This window comes from Artemia sp. Qi Xiang Cuo, chromosome 5 (assembly GCF_049724085.1).
Source record: "Artemia sp. Qi Xiang Cuo chromosome 5, ASM4972408v1, whole genome shotgun sequence".
Taxonomy (NCBI): Eukaryota; Metazoa; Arthropoda; class Branchiopoda; order Anostraca; family Artemiidae; genus Artemia; species Artemia sp. Qi Xiang Cuo.
The window spans coordinates 25775335-25791902 of record NC_142798.1 but is presented as its reverse complement, the minus strand read 5'-3'; the positions used below and the strand labels follow the sequence as shown (position 1 = coordinate 25791902).

The 16568-nt window shown below is 36.5% G+C and overlaps 1 protein-coding gene across 4 annotated transcripts in view; it reads left to right on the top strand.

Annotated features, from left to right (window-relative positions):
* The window catches only part of tna (Zinc finger MIZ domain-containing protein tonalli), a 172212-nt gene that overhangs the window by 13472 nt on the left and 142172 nt on the right, over window positions 1-16568 (top strand). The window lies entirely within an intron of this gene.

The window sequence follows — 16568 nt, the reverse complement described above, 5'->3', positions numbered from 1 at the left end:
CCATTAGCCCATTTTGGGCCTCTACTCACAGATCCTTGGACCCTTGCATGATTCTGGTTCAACTGGTCGTGGCAGCCTGCCTGCCTTTTTGTAAAAACGATGGCAATGGGAGAGGGCTGGAGGGTGTTTGGGGGAGCTACTAAACCTATTTGGTTCTTTAACAATCCAGGTTCAAAATTCTTACGTGACTTCGGTTCAGGTGTTGTGCAATATGCCTACCTTTCTGCTAAAAAGTTAGTGGTTGGAAAAACGGGGTTTCCCATTCTTTGCCCACAACAATACAGATTCATCTTTAATGCGTGGTTTCGCTTCAAACAAGGTGCAAAACATCTTTCTTTCTTCTTAAAAGCTCATTGTAACTGAATGGTAGACGTTCCAAGGGCCCCCAAATATGCCTCCTATTATATAGATGGAAAATTATAATATGTGTTCGTTTTAAACAAGACGCTTCGTTATCTATTTAATCTTTCCACTAAAAATTTGGAATTGGGGGAGGACTAAGTACTGTCTGGACTTAGCTCATTTTTTCACCGAATCAGGACTTATTTTGTCTATGCTCCGAGTCAGGACTTCGATTGTTTTATCATCACGTTACGGAAATCCAGTGGCTTGATCTTGCTCGTTTTACCCGCCTCTTGGCTTAGCTTGTTTTTGAACTGAGTTGTGGACTGACTTTATTTACATACCATCTTTTTCACCTCCATTCATACAGATTGAAAACCCTTGCAGGGCTCCGGTTTAAAGAAGTTTCAGCATGTCTACCTTTTGGCGAAAAGGCTGGTGATCAAAAGGGGGAGGTGAAGGGATCTTTGGCCCATTGCATGCTCTCAGTCATACAGATTTAAAGTCATTGAGTGATTCTGGATATTAAAAGTGCGAAATTCCTGTATTTTCTACAGAAATTGGTCTCACTTTATCTGAAGAATAGCCCTTTTGCGTTATTTGGGCCCAGCCCTCGGGGCTGCAGGGGTCATTTCTCCGCTGCATGCACATATTTCATCATTCTGAGCGAAATATCATCTTGAAATTTTGATCCGATGCCAAGGGAGCTGTAGCGGTCTCTTAAGTATAAAAGGGCATAAAAGGGGGACTAGCTGCTCTCTGTAAAAATTTCAATTTCTGACCAAATGAGCCAATACCAATTTTCGACACCACACTTTCTATGTTGATATATTAGCCTGATGTTTGTTATCAACATCCTCAGGAATTATTTAGAAATATTTACTAATGTGTTGTGACTTTGGACGTCTATGCAGCAATAGCAGCTTCAGATTTGTAATCAACAACCTCAGGAACCCTTCAGTTCAAACTTTATTGGAAATCAAGCACCATGTGTGAAATATGCACTTCGTTCGTTTTGATTTAGAACAGTCATACTGAGATCCTATCTTGCTGAGATCCAATTAAGGTATGTACTGCTGACTAAAGGGGTTGGATGTCCAAGCTTACGTACTGTTGTCCAAAGGGGATCGGGTACGGAGTGTACGCACTGCTTATTGAAGGATCCCCATAGGACCGCGAGAAAAGAGGCACAACAAGCTTATATGTGAAAATCAGAGCTTGGGGTAGCTTGAGGGGCACGGGCTCAAGGATCTCATATTGGGCCCTTTAATCATATAGATTGAAAATCCCTTCATTACTCTGATTCTAATTAAAAACAAAAATTCGATAGGAACACATCACCCTTTAATTAGTCAAAGCCATTGCCTTAACTCTGACTCTAACAAGTAGCAAACGAATGAAATGATGAAAAATACCATTTTGGGATGTTTCTGCTGTATCAGTCCACAATACTTTACAAAGGACATAATTTAAGCTTAGATCTCGTCGGTCTGAAAATGAAAGGAGTAACCCAATATTTCCGTTTTTATACAGAACAACCTCAGACTCAGGTCAGGACTCTGATTGCACATCTAAAATGTCAGTATGGTTATCATTTGCTTCATAGAGAAATTGGATGGGTTAAGAGAAGCAGGGTTTTGCAATGTTTCAAAGAGTCATTTCCTTTTATGACGGAATCAAACAGTTCGTGGTAACGAACTGTAAGTAAGGAGCGACCCGGCTCAATGGTAACCGAAACTCTAAAAAACGGAATTTTGATACCAATAGATACATCAAAAGAATTAGATTTTAATTCTGATTTCAAATATATAAGTTTCATCAAGTTTTATCATACCTATCAAAAGTTACGCGCCTGAGAAAATGTGGCTGATTTTCGAAAAAAGTGGGAAAGACCCCCTAAAAGTTATAGAACCTCAATGAAAATCACACCATCATATTCAGCGTATCAGAGAACCCTACTGTAGAGGTTTCAAGCTTCTATCTACAAAAATGTGGAATTTTGTATGTTTTGCCAGGAGAAAGATCAGGGATGCGTGTTTATTTTTTTGTGTTTTTTTTTTCCCATGGACGTTATGTTCAACTCAGTGGTCCTATAATATAGTGGGAGGGCTCATTCGAACGGAAAATAAAAGCTCTAGTGCCATTTTCAAATGAACAAAAAAATTGGAGGGCAACTAGGCCCCCTCCCACGCTCTTTTTTTCCCAAAGTCATCTGATCAAAATTTTGAGATAGCCATTTTATTCAGCATGGTCAAAAATATTATAACTATGTCTTTTAGGATGACTTAATCACTCGAAGCCCCCAGGAGGAGGGCTGAAAGGTTGAAATATAGTATTGGTTATTGGGACCCGGCTCAATGGTAACTAAAACTAAAAAACGGAATTTTGATACAAATAGATGTATCAAAAGAATCATATTTTAATGCTGATTTCAAACATATAAGTTTTATAAAGTTTAATCCTACCAATCAAAAGTTACGCGCTTGAGAAAATTTGGCTGATTTTCAAAAAAAGGATGGAAAACCCCCTAAAAGTTATATAACCTGAATGAAAATCACACCATCATATTCCGCGTATCAGAGAACTCTACTGTAGAGGTTTCAAGCTCCTATCTATAAAAATGTGGAATTTTGCATTTTTTGCCAGACGAAAGATCACGGGTGCGTGTTTGTTTCTTTGTTTTTTTCCAGGGGTGATCGCATTGACCCAGTGGTCCTAGAATATCGTGGGATAGCTCATTGGAATGGAAATTAAAAGTTCTATTACCGTTTTTAAGTGACTAGAAAAAATGGAGGGCAACTAGGACGCCTCCCACGCGGATTGTTTTCCAAATGTCACTCGATCAAAATTTTAAGACAGCCATTTTGTTCAACATTGTTGGAAATATTATAAGTATGTCTTTTAGGAGGACTTAATCCCCCGTAGTTCCCAGAAGGAGGGCTGAAAGTTATGAACTTTACCCAATGTTTACATATAGTACTGGTTATTGGGAAGTATACAGTACAGACGTCTTCAGGGGAGATTTTTCCTGGTAGTGTGTGGGGGGTGGGGGTGGGTCGGGCAGGGACGTACACAAGGGGGGCCTCCGGGCCCCCCCCCTGAAATCTCATGATTTTTTTTCATTTTCCCATAATTTTCTTATTTTTCTCACAGAATAATGGGTTTGAAGGATTTCCCCCCCCCCCCTGAAGCAAATTGGGCCCCCCCCGAAACAAATTCCTGCGTACGTGCCTAGGGTCGGGGGTTATGTAGGAGGATCTTTCCATGAAGGAAGTTTTCATGGGGGAAGGGACATTGCTATGAAGGGGACGCCGGACATCCCAGCATTATTTAAAAAAAGATCAGAAATTAAATATAAAAAAACAAGTTTTTCAACTGCAACAGCAGCAACATCAAAATTTTAAACGAACAGAAAATATTACATATATGATTGGGTTCACCCCCTAGTCAATACCTCACTCTTTAAGCCAGAGATTTTTTAGTACTTTTATAAGAGCTATCTATTCTAATTAACGGCGTTTGTGATTAAGCGGCCATTTTTAAAGAATTGGAACAAAATTTGAACTTTAGCATAAAGAGCAAGGCATTGGACTAGGGGGCGAACCCCCTAATATATGTAATAAAAATATATGAATATAGAAGTTGGTTACGTAAGTTAATTCGTAAGTTACGTATATTTATTACTAATAAAAACGTGCGTAAATAAAATGAAACAAGTTTTGAGAAAGCCATTTAACCAAATAAAAGTAAATTAATATGAAAGTTTTGTTTTAATTATTCATGTACTGTGAGCTAAGATCAAAACCTGCATTTATTCAAAAACGTTCAGAAATTAAATAAAAAAACAAGTTTTTTTAACTGAAAGTAAGCAGTGACATCAAAACTTCAAACACACGAACCTGATTTTGTCAATGACCGAAACCGCATTGGTCACAACGCCTCTCTACTTAAGCTGAAGTTTGACTTTCCCAAAATTCTATTTTTTTTTTAAACAATAAAAAAAATTACCGTAACAAGCAAGGCATTGAGGATGGGACAGCCCCGTTCATATACGGAATAATTTCTGTTCGTTTTAATGTCGCTCCTTACTTTCAGTTAAAAAAACTTGTTTTTTTTATTTAATTTTTGAAAGAGCCAGGTGAATCATTGCTGTGATATTCGGCTGTCCTTGTAGTTATAACTGAAAACCTAAAAGCTTTTAACTTCAGCCTGCAGCTTCAAGGCAATGATAAAATTAGAATTAAATAAAAAAAGAAAAGAAGGAAATAATTTTTCAATAAGACAATGGGAAAATGACAAAAAAATGTGTTTTTTTTCGATTTTTTTTCCGTTGGTAAAGACATTCGGTCATGAAACCTAATATCACACTTCCATTATTATTAGTTGGAAAACGCTTTTGTTACTTTTCCATATTGAATTTTGCAGCGTGAAGTTAGAAAGCAATTCTTACTTCATAATATGCAGATTAATTGTAGCTAACACATTTTGCATGCAGACCCGCTATACTTTACTCCCACCCGCATAATGTGCAAATATACAGCCCAAATTTGTTTCTAAAGTATTATATTTTCATCATGTTTTGGTATATTTCATTAGCATTAGCCTAACTTTACTTCTTAAGTGGGTCGCTTTAACAGATAAGCACCTGAATTTTTTTTTTCATTTTTTCTTTTTTTTTCATTTCATCTTAATTTCATCATTGCCTTGAAGCTGCAAGCTGAAGTTAAGGGCTTTTAGGTTTTCAGTTATAACTACAAGGACAGCACAATCCCGCAGAAATGATTCACCTGGTTCATTCAAAATTCCGTCAAAAAAGAAGTAACTTACAAAACTTTGCAAAACCCTGCACCCTGCTTCTGTTAAGCCAAAAAATTTCTGTATGAAGCAAATGATAACCATACTGACATTTTAGCTGTACAGATGGAGTGCTGAGCTGAGTCTGAGATACAAAAGCTCTCACTTTATTCAATACTTTAAGGACTATTTTCATTAATTTGTTCATACTTCACCTTCCAAGTTCCAATGACTGCTTGCATTTTTTGTAACTCCAGGCAATGAATCTCTATCCGCCAACCTACCATTACAAGAGCTTCATCAATTGCCAAGCCCGCCTTCTTGCTACAAAAACATTTTCAGAGTCAATAAGCTTTAACCGTTTTTACAAAAATCAAACAGTTCGTGGTAACGAACTGTAACGAGCGACCCGGCTCAATGGTAACCGAAACTCTAAAAAACGGAATTTTGATACCAATAGATACATCAAAAGAATCAAATTTTAATTCTGATTTCAAATATATAAGTTTCATCAAGTTTAATCTTACCCATCAAAAGTTAAGCGCCTGAGAAAATTTTGCTGATTTTCGAAAAAAGGGGGAAAGACCCCCTAAAAGTTATAGAACCTTAATGAAAATTACACCATCATATTCAGTGTATGAGAGAACCCTACTGCGGAGGTTTCAAGCTCCTATATAAAAAAATGTGGAATTTTGCATTTTTTGCCAGAATTAAGATCACGGATGCGTGTTTATTTGTTTTTTTTTTTTTTTTTTTTTTTTTTTCCAGGGGTGATCGTATTGATCCAGTGGTCCTAGAATATCGTGGGAGGGCTCATTCGAACGGAAATTAAAAGTTCTAGTGCCCTTTTTAAGTGACCAAAAAAATGGAGGGCAACTAGGCCCCCTCCCACGCTCCTTTTTTTTCCCAAAGTCAACCGATCAAAATTTTGAGATAGTCATTTTGTTCAGCATGGTTGAAAATACGATAAATATGTCTTTTAGAATGACTTGATCCCCCAAAGTCTCCAGGGGGAAGCCTGAAAGCTTTGAACTTTATCCAATGTTAACATATAGTATTGGTTATTGGCAAGTATGAATATGTTTTCAGAGGGTATTTTTTCTTATCGTGGGGGGGGGAGTGGATCGGGGATTATGTGGGAGGATCTTACCATGAAGGAAGTTTTCATGGGAGAAGAGACATTGCTATGAAGGGGGCGCCGGATTTCCCAGCATTTTAAACAGTTCGTGGTAACGAATTGTAAGTAAGGAGCGACCCGGCTTAATGGTAACCGAAACTCTAAAAAACAAAATTTTGATACCAATAGATGCATCAAAAGAATCAGAATTTAATTCTGATTTAAAATATATAAGTTTTATCAAGTTTAACTTTAACCATCAAAAGTTACGTACCTGAAAAAATTTGGCTGATTTTCGAAAAAAGGAGGGAAGACCGCCTTAAAATTATACAATCTAAATAAAAAGCACACCATCATATTCCGCGTACCAGATAACCTTAATGTAGAGGTTTCAAGATTCTATCTACAAAAATGTGGAATTTTCCATTTTTTGCCAGGAGAAAGATCATGGATGCGTGTTAATTTGTTTTTTTTTCTTTTTTTTCTTTTCCCCCGGGGTAATCGTATTGACCCAGTGGTGCTAAAATATCGTAGGAGGGCTCATTGGCACGAAAATTAAAAGTTCTAGTGCCCTTTTTAAGTGACAAAAAAAGGGAGGGTAACTAGGCCCCCGCCCACGGTCATTTTTTTCTCAAAGTCACCCAATTAAAATTTTGAGATAGCCATTTTGTTCAGCATAGTCGAAAATTTACAAAATCTGTCCTTTAGGATGACTAAGTCCCCCACAGCTCCAAGGGGAGGGGCTGCAAGTTATAAACTTTGCCCATTGCTTACATATTGTATTGTTTATTGGGAAGTATACAGACATTTTCAGGAAGGATTTTTTTGTGGTGGGGGGGGCTGGAGGAGGGGGCTACTCAGGAGAATCTTTCCGTGGAGGATGTTTCTTTGGGGTAAGGGACATTTCTATGAAGGGGGCGCCGGATTTCCAAGCATTATTTAAAAAACGATCAGAACTTAAATTAAAAAAACAAGTTTTCAACTGAAAGTAAGAAGCAACATTAGAACTTAAAACGAACAGAAATTACAACGTATATGAGGGGGTTCTCCCCCAAGTCAATACCTCGATCTTTACGCTAAAGTTTTTTTTTTAGTGCTTTCAAAAGAGCTATCTATTCTAATTAAACGGCCTTTGTGATTCAGGGGTGTGTGAATTAAATTTTTTTTTAACTTTTAACGTAAAGAGCGTGGTATTAACTAAGGGGAGAACCCCCTCATATACGTAATAACATATACGTAATAAAAATAAAGCAATAAAAAAAAACAAGCGATACGGCTCAATAGTAATCAAAACTTTTAAAAACGGAATTTTGATGTCAATAAATGTATCAAAAGAATGGGCCTATAATGCTGATTTTAAATATATAAATTTTATTAAGTTTAGTATTACTCATCAAAGGCTAACAGCCTGAGAAAATTTACCTGATGTTTTAAAGAGGGGGGAAACATCCCCTACAAGTGAAAGAATTTTAATGAAAATCACACCGTCAGATTCAGCGTATCAAAAAACCCTATAACATAGGTTTCAAGCTCATATTTGCAAAAATCTGCAACTTTGTATTTTTTGCCAGAAGAAAAATATACGAATATAGAAGTTCGGTACGTAAGTTAATTTGTAAATTACGTCAGAACCAAATTTAGAGACAGCCATTTAGCAAAAGAAAAGTAAATTTTTTATGCTAATTTGTTTACTTATTCAATGACGGTGAGCCAAAATAAAAGCTGCATTAACTAAAAAACGATCAGAAATTCAATAAAAAAAATAAGTTTTTTAAACTGAAAGTAAGGAGCGACATTAAAACTTAAAACGGACAGAAATTATTCCGTATATGAAAGGGGCTGTCCTCTCCTCAACGCCTCGCTCTTTACGCTAAAGTCTGACTCTGTCTCACAACTTTATGTTTTTAAAGAATAAAAAACTTTAGCGTAAAGAGCGAGGCGTTGAAGAGGGAACAGCCCCTTTCATATACGGAATAATTTCTGTCCGTTTTAAGTTTTAATGTCGCTCCTTACTTTCAGTTTAAAAACCTTGTTTTTTTTTATTTAATTGCCAGAAGAAAGATCACGAATGCGTGTTTATTTGTTTTTTTTTGTGTTTTTTTTTCTCAGGGGTGATCGTATTCATCCAGTGGTCCTAGATTATCGAGAGAGGGTTCATTCGAACGGAAATGAAAAGTTCTAGAGGCCTTTTTAAGAGACCAAAAAAATTGGAGGGCAACTAGACCCCCTCCCTCGCTCATTTTTTTCTCAAAGTCACCCAATTGAAATTTTGAGATAGCCATTTTGTTCACCATAGTCGAAAATCTAATAAATATGTCTTTAAGGATGACTTAATCCCCCACAGTTCCCCGGGGAAGGGCTGCAAGTTATGAACTTTGCCCATTGCTTACATATTGTATTGGTTATTGGGACGTATACAGACATTTTAATGAAGGATTTTTTTCTGGTGGGGGGGGGGGCTGGAGGCGGGGGTTACTCTGGAGAATAGTGACGTGGATGTTGATTTTTTGGGGTAAGGGACATTTATCTGTAGGGGATGTCGGATTTCCAAGCATTATTTAAAAAGAAGATTAGAACTTAAATTATAAAAAAAAGAGTTTTTTCAACTGAAGTAAGAAGCAACATAATAACTTAAAACGAACAGGAATTATTACGTACACGAGGGGGTTCTCCCCCAAGTAAATACCTAGCGCTTTACGCTTCAGTTTTTTTTTTTATTGCTTTCAAAAGAGATATCTATTATAATTAAACGGCCTTTGTTTTTCTGGGGTTTGTGAATTAATTTTTTTTTTTACTTGTAACGTAAAGAGCGTGGTATTGACTAAGGGGAGAACCCCTCATATGCGTAATAACATGTACGTAATAAAAAAAACAATAAAAAAAAAACAAGCGATACAGCTCAATAGTAATCGGAACATTTAAAAACGGAATTTTGATGTCAATAAATATGTAAAAAGAACTAGCTTATAATGCTGATTCTAAATATATAAATTTTTATTTAGTTTAGTACTACTCATCAAAGGCTACGAGCCTGAGAAAATTTACCTGATTTTTTAAGTAGCGAGGAAACATCCCCTGAAAGAGAAAGAATTTTAATGAAAATCACACCGTCAGATTCAGCGTATCAGAAAACCCTATTACATTGGTTTCAAGCTCATATTTGCAAAAATCTGCAACTTTGTATTTTTTGCCAGAAGAAAAATATACGAATGTAGAAGTTCGTTACGTAAGTTAATTTGTAAATTACGTCAGAACCAAATTTAGAGACAGCCATTTAGCAAAAGAAAAGTAAAATTTTTATGCAAATTTTGTTTACTTATTCAATGACGGTGAGCCAAAATAAAAACTGCATTAAGTAAAAAACGATCAGAAATTAAATAAAAAAAAACAAGTTTTTTAAACTGAAAGTAAGGAGCGACATTAAAACTTAAAACGAACAGAAATTATTCCGTATATGAAAGGGGCTGTCCCCTCCTCAACGCTTCGCTCTTTACGCTAAAGTTTGTGTCTGTCTCACAACTTTACTTTTTAAAACAACAAAAACTTTAGTGTAATGAGCGAGGCGTTGAGGAGGGGACAGCCCCTTTCATGTACGGAATAATTTCTGTTCGCTTTAAGTTTTAATGTCGTTCCTTACTTTCAGTTTAAAAAACTTATTTTTTTTATGTAATTACCAACAGAGCTCTATCAATTATATCGGTTGATTCTTCAAGCTGCAGAGGAAAATAATCGAAGAGGTCCAAGTCAGTTTAAGTTTGAAATTACATCACAACTCGTTGATTTAACTCTTCTCACAACCACATTTACTGACAGTTGCGTAGATTGAATAGCAAATGTTATCCCGCTTTTATTTTCCAAAATTGTTAGATAATGTATCTGCAGCTCCTAAAACTCAGCTGTGGTGAATCCACCATCCTCGTAAGGTTCTTTTTTTTCCTGCAATAATTTTGGAGCATCTAATCGATATTCCAGTTACAACAAAACAGAAATATAATAACCTCCCTCTCATTCAAACACTACCATACATGCACAGATACTGTGTGACTGATGTGAGGGACACTAGTTATTTTGTTTTCGCGAGTCATCTGAGATGAGTGTTGCAAATCGACTTAGCGAACTCTAGAGCTGCCAACTCTAGAGTTAGAAATTGCCTGCGAGCTACAAGAAGCTCGCGATGGACTATTCGCCGGCCTTGTTTTATGTCTTTATCATGGGAGCTGTTTCGTTCGAGCTTTATAAAAAAAATATTTTTTTTGCTGAATAAATTTGGTTTAATTTTCGTATATAGTAAACAGAACTATCTTGGTAATTGTCTGAACCAGAGGTATTGAGCAAGTTTTATCCAAACCTTATCCGACCTCTCTGACCTCATGTGAGGCAAACCTGCAAATAGAAGTATAAATGTGGCTTGTGTGATCCTTCAAGAGGAATCTTTTCCAGTTCCTGACTTGTTTTCGAAAAAAATGATGCACGATAATGTAAAAATAGATTCTTGCAGCGAAAAATAAAAGAATGCTTGGAGCAGATAAGGCGTAAAATAAACTAAAAGAAAACGAAATCCCAAGAGTAGCCTAATATTCTCAGTTGAGTCTTGTTTACTATAAAATATCCTTAAGATGTAACTTTCTGGTCAAATTTGGCGGAAACTGGAAAATGAAGGTATAATACTTGCGAAAATTCCTTTGTTTATATCAACTGATGTATCCTGAGTGATTGATCGTGTTTATCAGGTATGGTCAAAATCATATTCATGCCCTGTTTGTGTTACGAGACCCTATCTATTAACTGTCTGACTTAACTTTCAACATATTACCTTCAGAAGCAAGCCTTTTGATAGTTCTACTGTTCAAAAATTTATTTACATGAAGTGCAGCAAACAGTTTTTAAGTATCTGCAGCGTTAGGTTACTGTATGTTTTTTAAGGAAATGATTCTGCAGTGTGTTTTTCGATCAAGAACAAATAAAAAAATGACTTCGTGCGTCATCTCAGTTATCATCAATCGATACAGTAAGGTCTCCCTCCGACAAATGCTGAAAGTTTTATGATTCTCCTATAATTTATGTTTTTTGTTTAATTTGCCTATTTTTGTTTCATTTTGTCAAATTTTTACCCCTCTCCCCCGAAAGAAATGTGTGCATACTTTCCGCATATGACTACGGTGTGTTTGACTAGAAGCTGTAAAAAAATGTCATGTTGTGTTTTTATGTTGACGGCGGTTTGGTAAATTACAGGTTCATTCTAAAAACGGAGCCCTTGGGGCCCTGACTCCCCAATACTCTAGATTTACCCCACTAGTCTTTATATTTTCCCTATAATCCGCCTTATTTTTGAATTTGTGCCCCCACCCCAGGTTTTGTTCTATATGTCAATTTGTAATTTTTGTGTTGTTTAAGTTAGTAATGTACACTATTGCGTGCCTACAATTCCTACAACACGCTACAAAAACCCGACGTTAAATATTCTTCTTTCTATCGTTCAAAAACAACGAAACAGGGAATAGTTCCTAAACTTTTCCGAGAATGTACGAGCGTTTGACAGATTATCTCTTAGGAAAAACCTTTTTTTCTGCTATGCTTTGTCTATTCTTCATATTCCAATGTTATGAAAGAGAAATATGTGAAGTATTGCCTGTGACGAGCTCATGAAACACTTTTGCCCATCGACGTTCCAGAAAAAAAAAATGTTCAAAGATTTGGAAAATTTGGCCTTGAAATGCACTATTAAACACTCTTATTATTATTTTCGGTCTAGATCTATCGTTTTTATTTACAAAATTAAGAAATAAAACAAATAATAAGTTATTTCTTTACTTATTATAATAAATTATTTCTTTACTTATTATAATAAATTATTTGTTTTGCGATCAAGTTATCCCCTTTTTTCATCAAGTTTTCCCGCAAAAAGTACGGGAAGTACGACAAGCTTTTTAGCTTACCGTTATGTGGATTAATAAATAAATAAATAAATTAAAAAAAAAAATTCCTTACTACAATATGTTTCCCACTCGGGAACGTAATTTTGTCCCTATTAGATTCCCTTTGGCTCGAATATACCTTCTGACCCTCCCCCTAGACATGGGGGAATCTACCTTAAAAAAAATGGTATGAAGGAAAGCCACAGGAAAATTTTGAGAAAGTAAGTACGCTATATACATGGAAATTCCCATCCAAAAAAATGTGTCGATTCACCCTGTAGGCTTAAGCTTTTGCACCTCTGTCTGTAGCATTTAGATTCATTCAGTCATATAGAAAAAGCTCGCACTTTTTCTTAATCTATTATAATCACATCATCCAATTTTCTAATCCATTTCTTCAGGATGAGAATTAAATCAGTTTATCAATTATTTTAATTTGCTATCTTTGCCACCTATTAACTCCATTGATCAAGGTTTATTGACATTCCCAGAGCAGAACTTCACCTCTTGGAAATCAAGGCAGATGAAAGCCTTTTCATTTCTATCTACTGAGTGGCTCTCTAGCGCTTCTATGCATCGTCATTGATCGATAAGTTGCTTGCCCATTTCTTCTTACGGGGACTTGATGACAATTTGCTTTTCCCTCTGTTTCCGTTGTGGTCGATCAAAGATACAGCGCCTGGAACCAATGCTCGAATATGCGTACCGCACATCTTGGAAAGTAAAGTGAAACTCTGGAAAATTACTTTGTTCGCTGTTTGGAAAGCAAGGACGATTGAAAAGTTGATTAGCGTTTTGATAAATGAGAAAGAAATTATTGTTCGTATCTGCGGGAATGTTTTTCCAAGAGTACATGCATAATAGATGTATGGGGGGGGGGGGTCAGGGTGGCTGTAGATTAGGTGAAAGAAAGCGTATTGTGCTCTCATTTTTATGGAATCGGTATATCTGACCATGGTTTTTGAAGGATTGCCTCGCATCAGGTTTCTTCAGTGCGCGGTTGTTTTTTTGTTAAGAATTATCAGTCTACTGGCCAGTAACCCGAAGCAGCTTTCATATAATTTTGCTAAATTCCTGCAAATTTTCGTTTTTTACTGGTTTTATTCCCCAACTCCATCACAAAAGTATATATTCTTACGTACGATTTGGAACAGAACTGTTTCACAACTTGAATTTTAGAAAACTTGAAAAGGAAGTATCATGGTTTGAATTCATCAAGTGGAAACTTAAAAGGATAAAGGATAAAGATCCTTCAGAGTCATTGCTGGTGCATATGGCGTCAAAGTGACATTTCAGTTGCTGGGTCTTTTTCACAGGGACAAGTAGCAAGCCCGGCGCCCAAACTTGCGCAACCATATATATCTTAAAAAAAAAGGAAAAATCAAGAATTCAATTTCTAATGAAAAGGACCTTTATATGCAATTACGCAGTTTTTGGCAGTAGCAGGTACAAAATTAGGGAAAATTTGGGCGAAAAAGCAGCAAATATTAAGCTAAAACTTGTGGCATCAAACTGCATAAGAAGGTTTAGCTTTCTTTTGAAGGTGTAGTTGTCTTTGGGAATCAAAAGACCGTTAGTGTTTGAATTTTTACTGTCGAAAAGGTTGCCAAATTTGACTAGTTCGCTTTGATTATTTATCTATATGGTTCAACAAGGCAACGCTGACGAAAATGTAATAATACCCTACAAACTTAGTAATTAAAAATAAAAAATCGTTAATAATCGCTGTTTATGGTATGCATAGGCATAAGATTGGTCCAGGGGTCTAAGATGTTTTTATTTTTATGTCTTTGTGCTTAAACATTTTGGTTCGATATCATAATATAGCAGCTGACAGCTACTATTTTTGGCCACAATGCCGAAATCAATGCAATGGCAGGATCTATATTGCAGTGGGAGGGTCAAAAGTAGCAGACAGTTTTATCGTGGTTGGAATACACGCTGTTATGTCTGTTAGGATTATTTGTTTGATTTTCCATATTCCTGTCTTGATACTAATATTGTCTGCTAAGATGTGGCACCCAGGAGCTTAAATCTAGATCTAGGCACAGGCTTAGGAATTTATTTCGGGGAGAGGGAATTCGTCAAAACAACGAAAAGCTGCTGAAATATTATAGGAAAATTGTGGAAATGAAGAGATATGTTGGACCAGGATCCAAAACCACTTCCCCTACGATATGCCTTTCCAGATCAAATAAGATTGGCTTGGAAAATTTAACTTTCCTTTAGCTTTTCCTTTAATTTTTCTTTGCTATTCTACTGCATGGAAGCTGAGTTGTGTTATTTTTCAGAGTAAGATGGGGTTGATCAAAATCCGATTAGCCCTATTTTATTATAGCATAGGTGAATTGCCATCTGGAACCCTTTCAAGATTTTTATATGGAGGCCGCGGAGGCTGATCTACCCCCTCTCGCATGGGGAGTGTTTTGAACATAAATCTGGCTTTCTAGCATCCCTTGAAGTAATTGGCCTATACTTTCCCCTGTACTTAGTTTTTCAACCATCCCAAGGTCCCGCTCTTAATGTTTATCATTTTCTTCCGTGACTCAATCTTTAAGGTACTCCTATGTTAACCCCCCCCCCCATAATGTGCGAATATATAGCCCAAATTTGTTTCTAAACTATTATATATTCATCCTATTTTATTTTATTTCATTAGCATTAACCATCTTTAATTACCAGATAAGTAAAGTCGGTGATTGTAGTCGATAAAAGTAGTCTACTATAAGGGTTGACCTTGAAATTTTCATGCTTCAAAACCCCCCTCTTCGTCAGCCACCCAGGTAGACAGACTATCGAACATTCATAAATCTAGCGGGAAAAAAAACTGGGAAGAAATCTCAATTCAATGGTAGATGGAATTCTACTGAACATCTGCCATTCACAGGTGGTCAGAAATATTTGACTTCATTGACTGGAATTGAAACAGAAAAGAAACTATATTTTTTATGCTTTAACTAGTAGCAAAGCCTCTTGGACGATAGGCATAACAAAGAAAAAAACGCAGGTTCACTTTATTGTGAGGCCCAGAAAAATGTTTATCCCCCATCCTCCAAAAATTCCAAAAACCCTTACTAAACATAAAAAGATTCTTGAATGTTTCGACTCAGTCCCCTAGACTTGTGAAACCTACCGATTTTATGGGGAGAATTACTCGCCTGGGCTCAAGTACCTATTTGGCAACGTCACGCGATCAGAGAGGCGAATTTGGATGGAGGGCCTGGAGGGGGGGGGGGTGCCTGTTCCCAATTCCCTAGATTTACCTCCTTCCAAGATTTCGAAAAAATATATTTGTGGTATTTTCATTGAAAAGAAAATATGACAGAATCCCCCTCTCAAGATTCGAAAAACACATTTTTTGTTTCTTCATTAAAGAGAAATTGAAAAAAAAAATCGTTGCCCCCTCCCCCCACATTTTCCAGAAATGGTGCTTCTGCACAAATGTTTACAGAGATGAAAATTGGGGATTGGCTGGGAATTATCGACATAGGTAGTTGTATAGGTAAAGATAAAAATTAATTACCGAAATTGGGAATTTTTTTTTGGTTGTTGACGCGACAGTCCTTCACATCCTTGTTTAATGTATGCCCTTTACGTTCTTCGCTCCCTTGTTTATCTGAAACATAAAAGTGTAATGACTCTGGGGAATTGACTCTTGAGAAAGGGTTTGCATGCTGTTTGTCACGGCTACTGGCGAAATTTTTTTTTCGTAAATTTCAAACACAAAAACAGGAACACTGTGAAACTGGGGGGGGGGGCGAGAGGGGGTGGATTGTACCCTTCCCTAATGACTGCAGATGTTTGTGAAAATGTTTGTCTCCGACGCTTCCTGCATCAGGGGCAGCATTCAATCATGCATTCTGTGCTTTTTAGTCTGTGTCGGGCCTTATGTCCACGCCTCCGTCTCTTTCGAACGTCTCGACCTGAATTCGATTAAAATTACGAAGTAACATCGTATAGGACATGGTACCCTAGGTTCCATGGATTCAAATTTGATTCGAGTCTAGACAAAGGTCATCCTTGCCTCCTTTGACTGGCTGTTTTTTTTTTAAAAACGACCACTCAGATTTCTGAGCAAGTAAGAAAAAGAGACATTTATATTTTAAAAATAGACAACTTGTATTCTACTCAATAATAGTTCAGTATAGGCCTACGTTTTTTCATCCCTGATTTGTCCCTAAAAAAATGGTCGTTTATTTTCTCTTGCAATACACCTATTTCACATATCTCAAGACTGGATTTCAGGCTATTGAGTTCATTTAAAAACAAGATTTCTTAGGCCTGTTCATGATTTCCCGGTTACTTATCTACTGCTGTGTTAACCTTGCCAATCTTCAATAAGTTAGCACTACATACACTTCTTTTTTATTGCATCATTTCGGGTATGTCTATTCTTTCAT